A 19076-nucleotide genomic window follows, 5' to 3' on the forward strand; every position below is an offset into this window, starting at 1 on the left:
GACCAAGTCAAGTCAAGCCAACAAGCATTTATTAAGTCCTTAATATATGCTAGTCACTGTGATAAGCCCTTGGAAGACAAAGGAAGGCCAAAATAGACCCTGTCTTGAAGGACTTTACAGTCTAATGGGAGAGACAACATGTTAGCAACCACATTCATACCAGATATGTAGGGGACAAATTGACAGCAAGCTGACAGGAAGACATTAGCATTGGGGGTACCCAGGAAGGGCCCCTTGAAGTGGTGAGACTTGAACTTTGTCTTGAAGGAAACCAGGAGGCAGAGATGACAAGGGAGGGGATTCCAAGTAGAGGGGAGAACCCAGGCAAAGGTAGAGAGCTGAGACAGACAGTGTTGCATTTGATGAAAAGCAAGGAGCTCAGAGTCACTACACTGCAGAATTCATAGAGCATGTCTCAGAGGTGAATAAGGTGTAAGAAGATTGGAAAGGTGGGAAGGGACCAGATTGTGATGGGCTTTGAAAACCAAACAGAGAATTTTATATCTGATCCTGTAGGTAATAGGGAGCCATTGGAGATTTTGAATAAAGGGGAGTCTTCTTCCAATGACTCTCACAGTGGCATCTATGGATCCGCGCCATTATTCTTTGGTGCAAAAGAAATTTCATTTTCCTAAAATGGTTCATCTTCTGCCTTCCCACAAAGAGCCTTGCACCTATTGCTTAGTTCCAAATATTCAATAATCTTATTCTCTTCCTTCTCTGTGTCCCACTCTGCTGATTGTCAACCTTCAGACACAGAGATAGTTTCCTCTTTGCCTCTTCAGATCCTTTTATTTCTTTTTCTTTTCCTCCTTGAAACACATTTTTCATTCTTGAAAGGAGCATTTCATTCCCCCTGAGCACCCGTAGCATAAGAGGTAGCCTAGGATCTTTTCTTCTAAAAGGGAGACAAGTCTGCTCTTTATGCCTAGACATCAGTTACTCCTTACTGACAAAGACACAAAGAAAAAGCAGCTTGTATACTGAGAGGGGCAAGTGGTCAAAAAGTTTGGAGACCAGTCTATGGAGAAAGAGTGAGAGAGAAAGGAAAAGGAAGAGGGAAAGAGAGAAGGTGACATGGAAGGCGAGAGAGAGAGAAGGAGAAAGATATATAGGTTATATGTCTATATATACACACACATCTGTAATATAGATACAGGGGTAGAGAGAGAGAGAAAGAGAGAGAGAGAGAGAGAGAGAGAGAGAGAGAGAGTGGGTAGGTGGGTAAGTAGGGAAGAGGGAAGTAAAGAGAGAGAGACAGAGATAGCTATAGATAGGTAAGTAGGTAGGAACAGAGAGACATACATACGTAAATATATCTATATAGATTAGATATGCATACATACATCTAGACAGGTAGATAAAAGGGAGGGGAAGAGAGAGGGAGGAGGGAGAGGGAGAGAGAGAGCGATACACATATATATAGACACGTATATACTTATAGATACCGGTGGGTGTGTGGATGTGTTCCTGGTGGGAATGCTAGGGGTTGGGGAGGGGATTGGTGGGGATTTTCCCAGCCACACCTGCTCTGATCTGTGTGAGCTTATAAGTGCTTTGAGGGGCTGGTGCCAGGCTCAGAAGGGGAAGGTTAAGTGCTTGCACAACTGTGAGAGGGGGTGAATTAAGAAAGTACTGGGCTCTAAGGGGAAATAGGAGCTACAACTGGCTATAGAAAACAAGCCCTGGATTAACTATACTGAGTCAGGGGTACAACCCAACTTCCTCTGCCCCTGACTAGTGATACACCCCCACCCAGGGCTTAACCAGAGTCCTTTTGGGTCATCCCACACTCCCTAGGGAGTCCTGGTCCCTTCTTTTGCTCACCACAGTGTCTAACGCATCGTCGGCCCTTGATAGAGGCATGTTGACTGGTTGACTTGACCAAAGTTGCCTGTTCCCAGAATCATGAAGCTCAGTCCACTTTCCTTCCTGTAGGGAGCCCCCATGGCTCTCCCTACAAACTGGTGTGGAAAACTGCCACGTGCTGTGCTGGGGGGAGAGTGTGTGACCATGAATTAATTGATTTCTCTTCGGCTTATCCCATGCTGGGTCAATCAGTTGCCTTTGACTAGTCATAAGTCATTCTCTGGCGAGCCCCAATGAACACAGTGGCCTCCTGCGGTGGGAAGGTCTCAAAGGGAAGTATTCTGTATGATTCCCCAGTTATGTAGGATTTCTCTCTGCTTCACAGTGCTAAATTTGCAGAGATGCCTCTACACATGACTATTAAATGTCAAAGTCCTGACTTAATTTTAATTCAATAGTATTATAATACAGCATTATAGTGTATATACAGTATTATAGTATTGGATTCAATGTATAGTATTAAAGTATTATATACTATACTATAGTAATATATTGTATTACAGTATTATATACTATTCTATACTATAGTGTTATATACAGATCTATAGTATTCATTTCAATGTATAGTATAGTATATATAGTATTACATACTATATTATTATGTATAGTATTATAGTATTCAATTCAGCATAAGCCTTAATCACTGAATGGGCACTGCCTCAGTCAAACTGAGACCTGTTAAAGATCTTAGCTTGAAAAGACCAAGGTCCCCCACTGCATCCTGAGCCATCTCCAGTCATCCTGATCTATGTCTGGCCACTGGAGCCAGATGGTTCCGGAGCAGAAAGTGAGGCTGATGACTTTGCCCAGCCCTCCCTCACTTAAATCCAATTAACTTGCATGTCATGGCATCACCTTCCTGATGTCACAGTCCTTTTCGAGAATGAAGGACAGGTAAAGCAGTGACTTGCTTGAGCTCTCCCCCAAACCCCTCCAAACACCTCTAAAAAATGGCTCTAAACAGATTTTAGAGCAGAGAATGAAGGACAAACAGCAAACAAGCAGTAATGTAAAGTATTACGGTATTCTATACTATACTACGGTATTATATATAGTATTATAGTATTCAATTCAACATATAGGATCATAGTATATGTAGTATTATGGTATTCTATACTGTAGCACTTTATTTATATATATGTGTGTGTATGTGTGTGTGTAGATAGATAGATAGATAGATATAGATATAGATATATATACAGTCTTAAAGTATTCAATTCAATGTATAGGATCATAGCTTTGAAACTGGGCTTCAGAGACCACCTGGTTCACCCCTTCATTTTAGGGATGTGGAAACAGAAGCCCCAGGAGGCTATGACTTGCCCAAGGTCATACACTTAGTAGGTGGCAGAGCCGAGATTCTAGGCCAGGTGTTCTGGCTCCCAATCCAGCCCATCCTCCACTAAACTGAACTCAAAGTGGGTGACCCGGCCAGAGAAGAGTTCATGCAAAAAGGACCCTGTAATCAACCACTGCTCTGTAAGGAGGCCAAAACTCAATGTGGTGGCCAGCAGTCAAAGGGAACGTTTGCTCTCCTGGGAGAGGACTCGGTGGTCAGACTGAGGAAAGTGGGAGCAGCTCTGATCCTGCTCTGGTCAGACGCTGTCTGAAAGGCTGTGCCTAGGTCTAGGCGCCACGTCTTTAGGGGGGGTGTGACCTACCTGAAGCGTGTCCACAGAAAGGCATCCAAGATGATGCAGAGACTCCAAACCAAGTCATATGAAGCTTGACCAAAGGAACAAGGAATGTTTATCCTGGAGGGGGCAGATGATCACTGTCTTCAAATATTTTAAGCCTTGGCTTATGGAAAAGGGATTAGATTTGTTCTACTCAGCACTAGAAAGTGAAATGACTACCAACTGGCAGAAGTTACAGGGCCTTCATTTCTGCCCGATAAAAGGAAAAAATTCCTAACAATTAGCGCTCTTGAGAAATAGAGTTGGCTGCCTTGGAAAGGAGGAAGCTAGGGCAGCTAGGTGATGCCACAGTGGCTCTGGGGTCAGAAGACCTGAGTTCGAGTCTGGCCTCAGACACTTACTGGGCAAGTCATTTAACCTCTATTTGTCTCAGTTTCCCCATCCATAAAATTGGAAGAATAATAGCATCTACCTCCCATGGTTGTTGGGAGACCCAAATGAGATAATCATTGTAAAGTGCTTAGCATAGTGCTGGCACACAGTAAGAGCTATAGAAAATATTATTATTTATGTATTTTTATTTATTAGCGCTGGACATCTTCCAGAAAAGCCTTGCTGGCCACTTGTCTAGGATATATAGACAGAATTCAGACCAGTTGACCCCTGAGGGTTCCTTGTTCACTGACTCTTCCCAGTCAATATCAATCTCTCTCTCATCTGAAATCATGGCACTGTATGGACACTTCTCATACGTTTTTGAGTGAGAAGATGGCATTGTATCTACTTGGACAGAGCTATCAGTAGCTCATAAACCCCCTGAAGGCAGGGACCCTCCCTTATTTCTCTCTATATCTTCTTTCCATCTGGCACAGTACTAGGCCCTAAGTAATAGTAAGTAAAGAGGGAAAGGAAACCTCTGGGGAATGTTTCTTAGTCACATAGCAAATTACTGGGAGAATTAAGGTTAATGTCTCCATTTTCTGGCCTTCCCTCAAATCCTAGGAATGCTTTAATCCGATTAAATTCAGCATTTATGAAGTGCTCTGTATAGAAAGAAACTCTTTTCTAGGGTCTGGAAATGCAAAGAGAGTCATAAAAATTGTCCCGGGCCTCCACGAGCTTCCATTCTGCTGGAGAAAAAACAAAATGTAAACACAAGACAATATGAGGATGGAAAGAGAGCACTGATAACTGGGGGAGAAGAGGGAATGAGGAAAGGTGGCACTGAGCTGAGCCTCAAAAGAAGGCAGTGATGCTAAGATTTGAGAAGGGAAGGAATGCCAGGCATGGGAGAGTTTATACAAAGGCCCAGTGGTGGGAGATGGAATTAGGTGGTTTTAGAACATCTGGTCATTTAGTTTGTCTGGGACACATAGTGCCTGAAGGGAAGAATTAGGAAATAAGGCTGGAAAGGTGGGTTGGAGCCAGATTATGAAAGACTTGAAATGCCAGGCTAAACAGTCTCTATTTTATCCTAGAAGCAAAAGGAAGCCACAAAGATTTTTGAGCTGTGGAGAGACATGATCAGACTCCTGTCTATGGAATATTGTTTTGGTAGCTACGCAGAGACGCAAGGAGACTAACCAGAAGGCTATTGCAACAGTCCAAAGTGAGAGGTGATGAGAACTTCTCAACTAGAGAAGGAGCTGAGTTAGTGGAGAAACAAGATGGTTTTAAGAAATTGAATTGGCAAGAGATTTGCTATAGAGGATTGAGGGAGGGGCAAAAGGGGAGGAGGAGTATGAGGTTACACAGTGTGGGTACTAGAAGAATGGTGACATCTTCAGTAAAAACATGGCAGCCTTTGGGGCAGCTAGATGGTGCAGTGGATAGAGCACAGGAGGACCTGAGTTCAAATCTGGCCTCAGACCAAACACTTGACACTTTCCAGCTGCATGACCCTGGGCAAGTCACTTAACACCAATTGCCAAAAAAAACAAACAAACAAAAAAAAATAACCATGGCAGTCTGGAGAAGAGACAAGGGCAGTGTAAGAGTTGTTTGGGACATGTTGAGTATCTGATGCCTTCAAAGCTCAGCTCAGATGCCATCTTCTGCATGAAGTCTTTCCTGATCCCCTAGATATTAGTGTCTCCCCCACAAAATAATAACAGTAACCTTGCATTTATGTATTGCTTTTGTATGTATTATTTATCCATATATACATACATACATGTTATTTGTATATATGTATGTGTGTATGTATGTATATATGTAGATATACATATATATATATTCTGTCTCCCCGATAGAATATAAGCCCCTTGAGGGCAGTAGCTATTTCTTTTTCTGTCTTTGTATTTCTATTGCCTGGCACATTTTTTAGACACATAGTTGTCGTTCAATCATTTTTCAGTGGTATTGGACTCCTCGTGTCCCCATTTGGGGTTTTCTTGGCCAGAGATACTAGAGTACTTTGCCATTTCCTTCTCCAGCTCATTTTACAGATGAGGAAACTGAGGCAACAGATTAAAGTGACTTGCCCAGGATGTGATTTGAACTCAGGAGGATGAGGTGCCTTATAAATGCTGATTGATTGATTAAGGGAAGAACATTGGTGCTGATTGATCCCAGCTGTAACTCACTAAACCTCAGTGGAACTCAATCAGGTTCCTCTTGAGTAAAAGAAGGGGTCAGAAGAAGTGATCACATCACTCTGCCACTCAGCGTTGCTATTGCCCACTGAATAAAGCCCCGATTCTTCATCCTGTGAGTCAAGGCCCCTCCCAATCTGACTGTAATCTACCTTTCTCCACCTTGTTTTGTCTGTCACATTCACTAGATTTTCTCACAAGAGGAGGTGGTATGATGAAGTGCCTGCACTGAGAGATCTCAGAGCCCTGAAGGAAGTCTCCACGCACCGAGTCAAACCAGACTGTTCCTACACACACACATCTTGTGTCCTGACTCCATACACCTTGAAAGAATTGGGGATAGTGTGCCCAAAGAAGAGATGACTGTGGGTGTTAGGGATGGAGATGGACAGGGGAGAGGGGAGGTGATTGCTATCACCATGAAAAAGAGGGAAAAGACGAGTTAATGGGATTCCAGAGGAAAGACGGAGGACCAGTGGTTGCACATCTCAAGGAGGCAGTTTTTGACTGAGTAGAATAAAGATCCCAAGAAGGGCCACAGGAATAGAAGCGTCCTCAAACCGCCAGGAAGCCGGCAGGACCTGGGTTCAGGATCCTCCTCTGACACATCCTGGTAAGTCCGTGGACCTCTAAGTGTTCTAAGCAACTCCAAGATGTGAAGGTATAGAGCAGAAGGGAGCTTGCTCAGTGGGGGCTCCTCAAGCCAATGAAGTCATAGATCCAGCCCCTATCCCCCTTTGACCATTGTAACTACATGTTCTTTTCTGATCATCGTATTTGAGCCTCACAAATGGGTAGAGTTTACTATTTCCATTTCACATAAGAGGAAACTGAGGTTCAAAAGGTGATCTCAGCTGGGGGTCACATGAATCCAAGTGGGGGGTGGGACCCAAGCCTTCCCCTTTCTGCCACCTCAGATACCTGGGTTAGGTGGCCCCTTGAACTTCTGTTCAGGTCTGGATGGAAAGACTCTGAGTAGGGACCCAGGGCAGATGTTTTTGACTTTAATGGGCCTGGAGTCCAGAAGACCCCGGGCAAGTCATTCAATTTTTCTCAGCCTCAGTTTCCTAATCTGTAAAATGAAGGGATTGGACCAGATGAACTCTAAAGTCCTTTCCAGCTCAGTATCTAAAACAGATTCCCATCAACTGTAAAATGGGGATAACAGAAGCACTTACTTCACAGGTCATTGTGAGGGTCACGTGAGAAAATGTTTGTAAAGTCCTCTACAAACTTTCAAGCACTATAGAAATATCTGTGATTATTTATCCAAGAACCAGCCTATTTTATGGTTTGGGAGCTTCAGCATCACAGTGTTGGCCACCTGAAGGCATTTATGTGTGTGTGAGCATGTGCGTGTGCGTATGTATGCACATGCATGGCTGTGTGTGTTTGTGTGTGTACATGTGTGTGTTTGTACATGTGTATGAGTATATACGTGTGTGTGCACGCACGCGTGTGTGCTCCAGCTAAGGCTGCGGCCTGTTCCAGTGGCAGGGCTAGAATGTCCATACTAACAACATCTGACAGATGCTGGGAGGATGCAATCTGGGCTGTCATTGTTTTTCAAGGTCACGTGGGAAGTCAGTCAGTGGTAGAGCTGGGGCCGGAAACCAGATTTTCTGACTTCAGGTCCTGTGTCCTTTCCACCAGGATTTCACAAGAACTAAGAGGTTAAGAATACACAAACACATACACATACACACACACACACACACACACACACACACACAGACTGTGTGTGCAAAAGGTCAAAAGTGCTCTTTTTTAACGCTCCCATGTTTTTTCCTAGCACGGGGAGCCTGATGGAATCCCAGGATCTCAGAGTTGGGGAAGGCACTTGGGAGGCCTCTGGCCTGAGCGTGGGTCCATTTTACAACATTCCCCAGCCAGGGGAATCCAGCCTCTGCTTAAAGACCTCCAGGGAAGGGGAGCCTGCCACCTGCTGAGGCAGTCTCAGGATCCGTTGGGGGATGGCCCTAATTATTAGGAAGTTTTTCTTGAGTACAAAGCCTAAATTGGACTCTTTATAGCTCCCCCTCCCCCACTGCCCAGGGCTGCTCCTTCTGCCCTCTGGGGCTAATCACAGCAAGGCCCAATCTCTCTTCTCCCCGACTGCCTCATGCCCCATCCCCTAAACTTTTTTTGTCTTCTCCAGACTAAATTTCTCCTAGTTCCTTCAAGCCATGTTCATCTGCCATAGCCAGAATGCCCTATTCGAACTGCTGGAAATGCTTCAGGAGCCAGGCCGTGGTAGTGCTACCAGAACCAGGTAGCGGCAAAAGAACAAAAACAAAGTAGTCAGTCAAATGGATTGATTTCCGTGTTACAGATATGAACTGAGGATACATCGAGGGTAGTAATAATCAAAGGATCATAGATCCTGCAGGAGCTGAAAAGGATTTTAGATGCCTCTTTTTACAGATGAAGAAATGAGGCCCAGAGAGGTTGTGATTTTCCCAAGGGTACCCAGGCAGTAAATGTCAAAGTTGGGATTTGAACACAGACCCTCAGACCCTAGACCCAGTTCTTTCCATGACACCACTCCCACCCCCATGAGGGACTGTGATTTCTTGAAAGTCTGAAATTGGTCAGACTGTGAGAAATCCTCCCAGGCTATTATGTTAACTTATTTCAGTCATTATCCTAATGGCGCTCAAGACCACAGCTCCATCCTTTTATTTTTACCATTTTCAGGGAACTTGTATCGGCTTGGGAAGTGGTGCCGTCCAACATCGAGCAGGTTGACCTCTCTCTCTTTTTCCTGCATATGGGAGTTCACATCCTCTGGGCTCCCATCCCTTCCTCTGAACCCACAACTCCTTGCAAAGGCAGAAGCCCGAGCAAACAACAGACAAAAAAATAATAATAATAACTCAGGGAGGGGAGGTCAGGGGATGTGACAAAGAGAAGAATTACATTCTTCACCTCGGCTCCAGGAAAGCTTGCCATGAAATATGCCAGAAGCTGAAGAAAATAAGCCCTGCTCATATCCTGGGAGAATAATCTACATACAGCAGCAGTCCGTCCGTCCCACCCCCCCCCCAGCCCCAGGACTGTTGTCTACAGCTTGCACTTGGACCTTCCCCGGTCCTGCTCCTTGTTTATCTAACTCGGTGTTTCCGATGTGTTTCTGAGTTTATTTTTCTGACATTTTTGAAAGGGGGGGGGAAACAATCCATATTTATGAAAATCACATCAATTCTGTGAAGAGGGAGGGTTCGTGATTAAGCACCTCATTGAATCTGAGAAGCGATTCCCCTTAAGAGAGTCTCTCCAAGGTGGTGGTGATTAAAGTCAAGCCAGGGAGAATGAAGCCTCTGATTTGGAAGGCTGGTAGGAGAGAAGGAGAGGGCTTTGGTGATCTTCACAGAGCTGAGTACAGGCATTTCAGAGCATCAAGGCCCCCACGGTCAGACCTGAAGCAAAAAGGACTTCACAAGACTACTAGTCTCACCATCTCGTTTACAAGGGAGGAAACTGATGCCCAAAGTGATCTGGAATCATCGTCGATGGAGTGACAGACTTGGAGTCAGAGAGACCTGAGTTCAAATACTGCCTCAAATATTTACTAGCTGCATGACCCCTCAGCAAGACACCAAAACTATCAGCCTCAGTTTCCTCATCTGAAAATGGTGATAATAATAACTCCCTCATAGGATTCTTATGAGGATCAAAAGAGACAACATATAAAAGTACTTTGCAGACCTTAACACACTGTATTAACCAGGGATTCTTAATGATTTTGGGTTCCATGGACCACTTTGGCATCTCAACGTGGACCCCTTCTCACAGGAATGTTTCCAAATAGATTACAAATGAAACCGATTATGTTGAAATAGTTATCTTCACAGACCCTAGATTAAGAACCCAGGCAGCCCTGTGAGAGGTATCCAGGGTTTCACAGTAGTGTTAGAGGAAGGAGTTAAGCCACCATCTTTCCTGACTACAAGTCCAATGGCATTTACTCTATACTCAAGTTACTAAGACTGTCTGCCACATTCACCTGTTTCTGCTCTTATGGACTAATTGGCCTGGTTAAATAAGGATGATCACTTGCATTTTTGCTTTTTCTTATCCCCTACCCCTACCCCAACGAGTCTTCCACATCTGCCATAAAATGTCAATGTGTTTTCTGCCTAAATCAGGACAAAATACTGCAAGCCTGAGATGCCCCAGGTAGTGGTGAGCTCTCTGTCATTAAAAGTATCCCCAAAAAGATTCTCTGACTGCTGGGATCTTATTGAGGGAATTCTATATGGTTTAGATGAGATGTCCTCTAGGGTCCCTTTCAGCTTTGAGATGGAGTCTATGAGATCATGAAATTCTGGGATTCCAGGATTGTATGCTTCTGAGATCCCAGGCTTCTCCACTCCTGAGATTGGACAGTCTTGTGATTCTTACACTATTTTCAGAGATTCAGAGAATTCAGAGATTCTCATATTTGGGGATCTTGCAATTGGGAATTTCTGTGTTTCTTAGTTATTGGGGAAACCTTAATATTGAATTTCCTGTTGAATTCACCTTCAAAATGTCAGGATTTGCATGTCAAGGCAGTTAAACCCTTTGATGTTTAAATCTCATCTCAGTGCCTGATACTGGCCAGCCCTGGGCCTTCACCCACCCTCACCCCCACCAATAACTACATTAATGACACTCCCGAGCCTGAAGAAATGTGTTTATTTTGACTGAGAGATCATTAAATTGAAGGTCGAAGCCCAGTGGAACTGGCCAGCTCTCCAGACCCAGGCACAAGGATTGAGAATAGATTGGTTTTTCTGATGAGGAATGGGGGCTGGGGGAAGGTGGACAATTAGGGGAGAGGAAGAGAACTATGGAGGGAGGGGAGGAGGAGGAAACAGCCCTTTCCTCCACTTGGGTAAATATTACTTCCTGGCCCCAGGGCCTTTTCCCAGCCCAGCCCTTCCCACCCGAGAGCGCAGCCACAGAACTCGGCAGGGATGGGGCCCACACTTGGAAAACTGGCAGATTCCCATTGCCCCACGCCCCATGCAGGAAGTGGTACCTTTGGTCCCACTCCATAGAGGTGGGGCGAGGGCCAGGGTCTGAGCCTGAGATATGAGATGTGGGGGTGCAGAGAAAGGGGGACTGGGAGAGGAGGGAAAAGGAGAATGGGAGTGCAGGCTGGAGGGAGGGGGTGCACGGGAGGTGTTAAGCATCTCAGGGCTCCCTCAGAGCCCTCAAGCGGGTCACGGTTCTTGGCTAGGGGCTCAGCGGGTCTGGCTTCACATAGACCTCAGAACATAGGTGTTTTTCGGTTGCTTTACCCATTCCAGCTCTCACGGCCCACACTCACTCAGCTGTCTTTCACCAGGACAGGCAAAAGCACCGGAAAAATCCAGAAACTGAAATAAAAGCCAGTAAAAGCCACCTCGTGGCCACAGTGTGACTCTGGAGGGGACAGTCACACACACACACACACACACACACACACACACACACACACACACACACACACACGGAAACAAGGCAATTCAAACCCTATCAATCTGTAAGCCTTTTGTAGGCACTGTGCCAAGAGCTAGGGATCCCAAGAAAGGCAAAAACCTCACCTGCCCTTTATACTAGAGTTGGAAACAACCTTACACCTTACTGAGCCTCTTTGATGAGATCAAAGGCTTCAGAGCAGGAAGGATGCTTCCAGATAATCTAGTGCAACCCTCCCATTTTACAGAGGAGGAAACCGAGGCTGAAAGATTTGCCTTAAGGGTCCCATGACTAATGGGCAGCTAATCCGACTCATCCAGTCACAGAGGATACAGAGCAAAGAGGTAGGACCAGAGTTGAAATCCCATGACCCGAGTGACCGTAGGGAAGCCGCTTACCTTGTCAGGGCCTCAGCTTCCCCATCTGTCAGATGACCTTTGAAGTTCCTACCTATTCTAGATCTGGAATCCCATCATATTATAAACTGGGAAACTGAGGCCCGAGAACCCTGACATTGAGATTTGAAGTCAAATGATGTGGTTTACAAGGCCAGCTCCACTGCTTATCGCAGGCTCCTAGATCAAACTGGAAGATGCCTCAGTAGACATTGAGTCTAATGCTCCCATTTTACAGATGAGGATAGTGAGGCCCGGACGAGGTGAGTAAGTCCAAGGCAGGAAGGATTTGAACCCAGTTTCTCTGACTACAGGGCAATGAGCATCCCTTCTACTGTAACCTCGGACAAGTCCCTTCCCTGCTCTGGGCTGGGGAGTTTGCAACATAATCTGAAGCACCTTTCTGGCTCTAAATTGTACGAGCTACATTTGGTTAATAACATGCCCCAGGACACACAGGGAACAGATAATAATAACTAACTTTTTAAAATCACTTTAAGGTTTGTTAAATGCTTTTCATCATTTATCTCATTTGAGCCTTATACTAACCCTAAAGAAGATGGCTTACATACTATCATCTCCATTTTATGGATGAGGAAACTAAGGCACCATGAGGGCAAATGACTTGCCCAAGGTCACACGATTAGTGAGTGGGAGAGAGCATGGGATTGGAACTGAGGTCTGCTGGATACCAGAGAGCAGTGCACTTCCTCCTGCACCACACCGTCTCTCACCCCACTCCATTAGCTTGTCTCTAATGGAGTCTGGATGAAAACCAAGCCCACCCACTTGAAATGCAGCAGAGTTTCTACTATGCCACTCTACTGGCTCTCTCTCTCTCCCCTCCTTCTCCCTCCAACCTTTCCTGCAAAAACAAAGCAAATGGGGACCTTATAATTATGCCAAATTAAACTGGGATGGCGCACAGTGGAGCGTGAGAACCATCTCTCTGCGCTGCCTCATTATATGGCCGGGGCTCTCACAGCCACAGCTCTGGAGGAAGCAGCTTCTCCAGGGAGAAAGAGTCCATTCACTGGGAGGCTTGCCCTCTGACCCACTTGAGCCCAAGTCTGCTTGGCTCCTAGAGAGACAGCGGGCATGGGAGGCATCTTTTCTGTGGCCAGACAAATTGCAAAGGAGGCTGCGGTGTATGGCCAGCTTCCCAGTTCCCTTTCTGCTGCCCCCTCCCACCTCCTGGCCACCCCCTTCTTCCAACCCCTTGCTCCCCAAGTGCCCAGAGCCAATATGCCCTGTCTGGTTCACCAAAGCCCCCCACAGCAGCTGCCTACCTGGTCCTGTCCTCCCTAGAAGTAGAATTACCCCTCTCCTCTTCCTATTGGATCAAAACTCTTATTCTCCTCAAGGAGAATTCCCTTATTCTCTGCCTACACAAGCTCTAAGTAGATTGCCTGTTGAAGTCACTTACACTAAGGTGTGAATGACTGATAGGGTAACTATATAGGGTAACTGCTGTAAGTATTTGCATTAGTGATCTCAAGCCATCTTTACTTTCATAAGGGTCAGAGGCAGGGGGTGAACTCAGGTGTCCATCTCCAACAGGCTGCCCGCTCACTATGCAGGATTGCCTCTAACAAAGGACCCGGGTTCACATCCCGCCTCTCATGCTTCCTGCCTTTGTTACCTTGGACATGTCATTAAAAGTCCCTCAGCCTCAGTTTCCTCATCTATCAAAGCGGGGGGTTGGACCAGATGATATCTCAGGTTCCTTCCAGTGCTAGACCCGTGTATAATAATTACACATGTATCGTACCTGAGCTAGACAGGAGAACAAAGAATTTCCCTCAGGTAACTCCCCAGCCAATGACTCGAAAAGCACATTGGAGCTGGAGTCCTGCCTGCATAACAGCCCTCACCAAAAACCTCTTTCCTCTGCTGCCAAAGCTCCCCAGCTGGGAAGAGATGTGACACCCAGGCCCTGTGTAAAAGCTATTACTCTGGGCATTGAATCCCAATAACTAAGTCCCCTTGAGGATGTCACTACTGTCATTCCATCCACAAGCATTTATTAAGCACCTACTATGTACCAGATGCTGTGCTAAGCACCAGGGATGCAGTAAATGGTAATTGAGAGACCTGCCCTTCAGGAGCTCAAGGTCCAATAGGAGAGACAAAATACAAACAACTAAGCATAAACAAGCTATGGACAGCCATCAGAGGGAAGGCTCTAGAATTAAGAGGGACTGGGCAAGGCGTTTTACCCAAGTCAGGGAAGCCAGGAGGCAGAGGATGCCAGGAAAAAGACCAGTCTGTAACAGTGACTTGTTTTTCCTAACTGCCCTGCGAGAAGGGGGCCTTTTATTGAGAGGGGAGCAATGGAGTGAAAGAAGAAAAGAACACCAAAATAAAATGTAAAGAAAAAAGTCTCCTTCCAACCCTGAATCCTATAAACTTGCTCTTCCACTTAGACCTGGGAGAGCCTGGGTGTCCTTGGAGACAAAATGGCAGACTGCAAGATTCAGGGGACTTCAGGGCCCGTCCAGACCAACCCACACCCGAAGAAGAAGCCACTCCACAAAGTAATTGACAAGTGGACGTACAGTCTCTGCTCGAAGGCATCTAATGAGGGGATGCCCACCCCTCCCTACCTAATTACTGGGAAGGGTCTTCATTTTTGTTGTTCTGCCTTGTTTTATTTGTAGCATCAAGCCTGACTCTCTCTTCCTATCTTCCACCCACTTCTCCTGGTTCTGCACTCCGGGTAGCAGAGTCAAAAATACTCCCTAAGCAGTCTCTACATTTGAAGGTGGATTTAAAAACAAAACAAAACAAAAAAAAAAAAACTTTCCCTAAATTTTTAATTTGTTCAGGACTGCTGAAAAAGTGCAGAGTGCTTAAGCCAGTTCATTTTTTTTTCTGTGCACTGAATGAAATATCAAAAATACAGAGAAGTGAGAATCAACTAAAAATAAATAGTTGAAATAACTAACAACTTCAGCAAAGCTTCAGGGTATAAAATAAACCCACAGAAATTTCTGTATATTACCAACAAAGTCCAGCAGCAAGAGATAGAAAGAGAAATTGCATTTAAAATAACTATAGATGATATAAAATGCATGGGAGTCTACCTGCCAAGACAAACTCAGGAACTGTATGAACAAAATTACAAAATACTTTTCACACAAATAAAGTCAGATCTGAACAATTGGAAAATATTAATTGCTCATGGGTAGGATGAAAAACAATATAATAAAAATGACAATGCTATCTAAATTAATTTACTTAGTCAGTGCCATACCAATCAAACTACCAGAAAATATTTTATAGGGCTAGAAAAAATTATAACAAAATTCATTTGAAAGAACTAAAGATCAAGAATATCAAGGAAATTAATGGGAAAAAAATGTGAAGGAAGGTAGCCTAACCATACCAGATCTCGAACTATATCGTAAAGTGGTAATCATCAAAACACTCTGATACTGGCTAAGAAATAGAGCGGTGGATCGGTGGAGTAGATTAGATATGGAAGACATTAGGTACACAAGTAGTAAATGATCACAATAATCTAATGTTTGATAAACCCAAAGATCCAAGCTTTTGGGAGAACTCACTATTTGACAAAAACTAGAACACTGGAAAGGAGTTTGACACAAACTAGGCATAAACCAACATCTCACACTGTATACCAAGATATGGTCAAAATGGGTATACGATGTAGACATAAAGGGTGATACCATAAGCAAATTAGGTTAGCATGAAACACTTTATCTGTCAGATAAGAGAAGAATTTATGACCAAACAATAGATAGAGAGCATTACAGGATGTAAAGTTGATCATTTTGATTACATTAAATTAAAAAGGATTTGCACAAACAAAACCAATGCAGCCAAAATTAGAAGGAAAACAGAAGTGGGGGAGGCGGAGGATGTTACAAGTGTTTCTGATAAAGGCCTTATTTGTCAAATACATAGAGAACTAAGTCAAATTTATAAGAATATGAGTCATTCCCCAATTGATAAATGGTCAAATGATATGAACAGGCAGTTTTCTGAGGAAGAAATCAAAGCTACCTATAATCATATAAAAATGCTCTAAATCACTATTAATTAGAGGAATGCAAATTAAAACAAGTCTGAGGTACTGCCTCACATCTATCAGATTGGCTAATATGACAGAAAGGAAAATGATAAATGTTGGAGGGGATATGGGGAAATTGGGACACTGATGCACTGTTGGTGGAGTTGTGAACTGATCCAGCCATTTTGGAGAGCAATTTGAAACTATGTCCAAAGGACCATAAATCTGTGCATACCCTTTGACCCAGCAATACCACTCACTACTAGGTCTGTATCCCAAAGAAATTTTTAAAAAAAGAAAGAAAGAAAGAAAAGAACCTATTTGTACAAAAATATTTATAACAGCTCTTTCTGTGGTAGCAAAAAATTGAAAACTGAGGTGATACCCATCAATTGGGGAATGGCTGAACAAGTAATGGTGTAGGATTGTAATGGGGTACTGTTGTGTTATAAAAAATGATGAGCAGGACGCTTTCAGAAAAACCTGAAGAGACTTTCATGAACTGATGCAAAGTGAAATGAGCAGAACCAGGAGAATATCATACACAGTAACAGCAATATTCTATGATGATCAACTGTGAATGACTTAGCTATTCTCAGCAATATAATGATCCAACAGAATTCCAAAGCACTCATGATGAAAAATGCTATCCACCTCCAGAGAAAGAACTGATGGCGTCTGAATGAAGACTGAAATGTATTATTTTTCACTTATTTTTATGGGGTTTTTTTTATCTGTGTTGTCTTTCACAACATGACTAATATAAAAATATGTTATATATGATTGCACATATATAACCTATATCAAATTGCTTACTATCTCAGGGAGGGGTGAGAGCAGGAAGGGAGGGAGAAAATTTAGAATTCAAAATTTTTTAAAAATTAATGTTAAAAAATGTTTTTACATGTAATTGGGGGAAATTATTTAAAAATAAATAAAACAAATTACCTGAAAAAAAATAGAGGAGCAAGGGAAATGGAAAGCAATTTGGAACTATGTCCAAAGGGCTATAAATCTATATGAACTGATACATGTTCGCTCACAGCAAGGATACCATGAGCTAAAGCGGTGGGAGGGGAAGGGTTTTCCTTCCCCTGTTCTCTCTCTTTTACTCCAGCTTTGAGGGTGTTTGGGTGCAAGGGGTGGGGGTAGAGAGGGTGATTTGTTTCTGTTCTGTATTTCCTGGTCCTTCTCAGTTTGAGGCACTGGAGGGGATCCTCGTGGGATGCAGAGTTTGAGTCATACTGACCTTGGAGCCAGGATTTCAGGTGGGGTGGTGGGAAGTCGGCCATCCAGCCAGAGCCGGACACTCAAGCTCAAGGCAAGTTCTGGACCTGAAATTGGTGCTGTGCTCTATAGGAACCAAGCTGAGCTATGACCTTAATCCCCTTCGCCTGTCCAGAGACAGAACTGGTGAAGGGCGAGAAAAAGATCATATCTCCCATATGGAGAGTAGGGTGGGTGGAATAAGTTTGTACATTCATGAGCCTACATTTTGAGGTAAATATTTCTGGGTAAAAACTAATATATCAGTGATTAAATGGACCTGGAGTGCAGGAGGAACTGACCCCCTACAATGGAAGGAATACAATCAATGAAGTCTGGAGCCATTAGCAGAGAATCTAGATACGTGCCAAACCCCGTGAAGGGCACTGGAGAATCCTGGGAGTGGATGGAGAGTTTAACTCTGTGGCCTTCAAGGCAGTGAAGGCCACAGTATCTGTGCTACACCAGAAAAACAATATATACAACTAGAGAAATGTGAATGGAAAGATTGTTTTGGTTTTTTTAATAGGCAAATGTCGTGTAATTAAAATGACCAAACAGCTCCAAATGAGAGATGAGAAAATGGACCTTTCCTTCCATTGCAGGCATGGGGGACTAATGGGTGCAGAATGTTGTATTGACCGTCAGACTCAATGTGCTGGGCTAATTTTGGTGAAGAGTTTTTCTTTATTTCTTCCTTAATCTTTGTTATGAGAGATGGCTGTCTGGGGAGAGGAGGGAGAAGGATATATTTGGAAATTACGTCAATATTTGTTTAAATGTGTTCTCTCCAGTACAGATATCTTCTCCACAAGGTTCCCATCACTTCCACCCAGTCAGTTCTTTATTTCCAAGAGAATCAGATCCAGAAAAAAAATTTCCCCTTTTTGGTTCTTCCATCTTTTGAAGGATATAATCATAATTAAGGCAAAACGGGAAAGCATTACCTGCTCCACTCTTGTCAGAGGGAGGTCTGGATAACTGAAGTCCACCATCACTACTGTATTATACCTCTGTGCCAGCCTTGTGATCTGTTTCTCTACCTCCTCTTTCCATCCAGGTGGTCTCTTCTCTCCAGTGACAATATCACTTCTAGCTGACCTTCCATTGTTATTGCTGGTGTCTGTTGTCATTGTTGGCCAGTTGCTCTTCAGTCATGTTCCACTCTTTATGACTCTATTTGGGGGTTTTTTGAAAAAGATACTGCACCTCCCAGTTGCACTGTTGACGTTCTATTGATATTCACCCAACTATCTTCCACCATGCTCTTCCCTCTGGTTCTTATATTTCCTTCTTCAGAGATCACGAAAATGGATCCTTTAAGACTATGTCCTTCAAGACCTCCTGTGTATGTCTTTGGTTTGGTCCAGCAACTCTTCTCATATTGTTTTCTTTGGTTCCATTTCTGCCTCATCAAATAGCACATCGAGATAGCTCCATCATCGACAGAAGGAAAAAAATAAGTTTCTGAGATAAATCTTGACCAATCTTTTCCATTTTCCATCTGCTCATGGACCGCCTCCCTGTTTTATCCTGAAATGCCTTCAGAGTGATCTCACTGAGTTGGTTTTCTTGCCAAGCTGTCTATAAACTTGTTTTCCATGCACGGCTTCTCACTGTTTTATGAGATGACACTGCTCATTATCTTCCACCACCCTCCTCTAGAAGATTATATAAATAAGCTTACCTTCTAAAGCATTATTGCCCTGACTCTGCTAGAGAAAGAGATCAAGTGTTTTAATCGTAGGATCATAGATTTCAAGTTGTAAAGGAACTTAATGGTCACACAGTCCCAACCCCCCTTATTTTACTAATCAGGAAATAAGGACCA

The sequence above is a fragment of the Vombatus ursinus genome, unplaced genomic scaffold (assembly GCF_900497805.2).
Source record: "Vombatus ursinus unplaced genomic scaffold, bare-nosed wombat genome assembly UNPS02009824.1, whole genome shotgun sequence".
Classification (NCBI taxonomy): Eukaryota; Metazoa; Chordata; class Mammalia; order Diprotodontia; family Vombatidae; genus Vombatus; species Vombatus ursinus.